The sequence below is a fragment of the Chinchilla lanigera genome, unplaced genomic scaffold (genome assembly GCF_000276665.1).
Source record: "Chinchilla lanigera isolate Chin_1 unplaced genomic scaffold, ChiLan1.0 scaffold00173, whole genome shotgun sequence".
Lineage (NCBI taxonomy): Eukaryota > Metazoa > Chordata > Mammalia > Rodentia > Chinchillidae > Chinchilla > Chinchilla lanigera.
This window is the reverse complement of record NW_004955574.1, coordinates 893,304-896,749: the sequence shown is the minus strand read 5'-3', so window position 1 is coordinate 896,749 and position 3,446 is coordinate 893,304.

The window sequence follows — 3,446 nt, the reverse complement described above, 5'->3', positions numbered from 1 at the left end:
GTAAACATCCTTTAGAATAAACCAGCACACAATTCCCTGAGACCTATGAGCCACTCTAGCAAATTAATTAAACTCATGATTTATAGACAGACTGCTAAAAAAAAGGCTACAGCAACCTGGCACGGACTAAGTCTTCAAACTGTAGGGTTTGAATTCACCTCTAGGTTTATGTCATCAGAGATGAACTGAACCTGAGGACATTCAGTCGGTGTCCACTGCAGAACTGCCTGCTTGATGTGACAGGGGTGAGGGGAACCCACACACACCACTGCACTCTGGTGCCTAGAGGTATGCTATGAGTATAATGCAAGACACAGTTCGCTCATTCCTGTATCCTCAGAACTGAGATAAGCTGGGATGGCCCGAACTCAGGGAAATGTGGTTGGGAAAGAAAAAAACAAGAGTGGAAGGTGAGAACTTTGACTCCCAGGTAGCCACAAGGTTACCCACGGTACCAAGCAGCAGCTGTGCTGCTCTCACTTATTAAAGGTAAAAGTTATTAAAAGTTGTTATTTAGAGATGGGTCCAACTGCTGGAGAGCTGGTTAGCTGGACATACGTGGAAACAAAAATTACCAAGAAAAAAACTGAAATACTCACTCCCTTGGTTATTGCTTTAGCTGTGGCCCCCCCCACCTCCACCCCACCCCCGTACCGAGAATCCATGACTCCACGACCTTGCGCTTGTCAGGCAGGTGCTGTGCCACTGAGCTAAATCCCCAGCCCCTCCTTTGGTTATTGCTATCTGTAACAGTTACAATGAAAGTAGAAGACAACACCAGGTCAGACAATCTGTGCTAAGACCCATTTCACATTCCAACCTGTCTGAGCCCTGGCCACCAGCCTCAAGCCAGCCCCCAAGGGAAAAATTATTCAAGGACAACAGGAAATATCTCCTAGAACTCTAGCCACCAAGAAGGTAGTAAAAGTGGTAGGAGTGGAAAACCAAGAGGGAACCAGAGGGGACAGCATGCAGATCAGTATCACCGCTTCGTAAGGCGCCTTTCCTGACGTGGACTCTGAGACTGATGAACTGAGGGGCAGTTGTCTTGTGTGCAAATGCTGCAGAGCAGAGGGAAGAGCACATCTGGGTAGATGCAGAACTCAGCGCTCCCTGTGGATAGATACCAGGTTGCTGTACATAATCCAGACAGAGAGGTCATTCCCAAGAGCACAGCCGCCTGGTGGACTGCATAGAAGCCATTGTCAGGTCTGTTCACCCCAAGGAGAGGGTCCTCTGCCTCCGCTCATCCATGGCAAGTGGAAGGAACGTCTCAGAAGAAGCAACTGATGTGACCTATGCAGGTTGCATGGGACTGCCTTCTATGATGAGCAAGATATGGACCTGCTGCTGATACTCTTGTACCCAGATTATGGTAAATGCTATGACAAAAAGGGGTAGCTCCTTCAACATGGGACTCCGCCTACCAGGTAACCTTATTGCTGCAAAACCAAAAACCAATTCAGAAAGCCTTATCAGATTTCCTGGCTTAATGTCCCCTCAGAGGTCTTACAGATCCTAATAAAAACACTATATGCATTAATAAGAGAAATGTGAGAGGCAGAAAGAAGAGTCAGCAGACTCAGCCAAGAAGGCAAAAAAATTTAAAGGTTATTAGAAAATGAAGTGAATAAGGAAAACTGTGATGGGGTGAAACTAAAAGAAAGTGGAGGGAGCTGGGGATTTAGCTCAGCGGCACAGCGCCTGTCTGGCAAGTACAAAGTCGTGAGTTCGATTCCTGTACGGGGTAGGGTGGGGTGGGGTGGGGGGACAAAAACAAAAACAAAAAACAACTTCCTTTAGGGCTGGGGATTTAGCTCAATGGCACAATGCCTGCCTGGCAAGCGCGAGGTTGTGAGTTCAATTCCCGGTACCGGAAGAAAACCAAAAAGAAAAAGAGTGTTAGCTTTCACGGGGATGGGGATTTAGCTCAGCAGCACAGCACCTGCCTGGCAAGCACAAGGTCGTGAGTTCAATTCCCGGTACGGGGGGGGGGGGGGGAGGGAAGTGGAGAATCATGAGAACAAAAATCTAAATATAATACTTCAAAGCTGGATGTGGTATGCATGTCTGTAATCCTAGCACTAAGGAGGCTGAAGCAGGATTACTGTGAGTTCAAGGTCAGCTTCGGCCGCATAGTGAGTTCAAAGCCAGCCTGAACTATAGCAAGACCTTGTCTCAAAAGAAAAAAACATGCCTAGCAAACACAAGGTCCTGGGTTCAATTCCCAGTACCAAAAAAAGAAAGAAAGAAACAGCCAGCCATGGTGGTGCACACCTGTAATCCCAGCACTCAGGAGGCTGAGTTCAAAGCCAGCCTGGGCTACACAGTGAGACCTATGTCAAAAACAAAAAACAATACAATACTATGGAAGGTAGAATGGACCCAGGGAAGTCCCTGCTAATCCCCTAACATTAAGGATTTCCAAGCAAGTTTGCTGTATTTGCCCTCGTTAGAAGCTTTAAAATTCAGAAGGCAGAGATTATATTGAGAAATCTGATCTGAAATTGCCTGAAGCAACAGGGAAATTAAGATAAAGATGAACAGGAATCAAGAAAGATTAGGGTATATTGGATCAAATTCCCCATCCCCATCCCTGGGACCCAAAGTCTCATATACAAGTAGAAAAGATGGTCAGAGTGGTGAGGAGAAATTCCTGGGACTCCTCAATGCACTGTGGTACCCAAATGCACTGGGGAAGCCTGATGTGGGCTACAATTACGGGAGAACAGAAACCTGAGGAGGGACTGGACAGTGAGGGCTGGGCTGTTAAAGCGGCTTCAGGTAAAAATAACTGCATCTCCTGTGCAGGGATATTTTATGGCACTGGACAAGATAACTTATGAGGAACACTACTTATTTCATCAAACCTATCCATTAGATCCTAATGGATGCCACTGTTAGGAAAGTAAGTGTGGATGTAAGTAAGATGTTATAGACAAGTCCATATTTATATATATGTATAAACTGCTGTTGTTTTGCAAATTTTGGTATTAAACCTGGGAGCTTGTGCACACTAGGCAAGTGCTCTACCGCTGAGTGAGCGCCCAGCCCAAGTTGGTATATCTGAAGCCGCTTCCTGTGAAGTGACTGCGCCTCTTTTGCCAGGCCGTACGATGGGAGGGACACTGCATCTCACCGGGAAAGGTCTCCCCTCCCTAGCACGGAAACAGAAGGCGTGGACGTCCGCCTCTCCGGCAGTACTAACTGGACATGGTGCGAACGTGGAAACCTCACACACTGGAGCCCACGGTGTGGAGGAGGATGGACGCGGCAGGGGCGCATTTCTGTGCAACAGCCCCAGTCGGAGCCTCAGCTGGCACTTGAGGGCCTGCGGGCCAGAGCATTTCCACTTGGGGACACTTGTCACCTTGCTACAGGGTGGTGGCTGAAGCTTTCCCTATGAGTGAGGGGCACAAAATGATCTTGAAACCTGAGAAAACCGG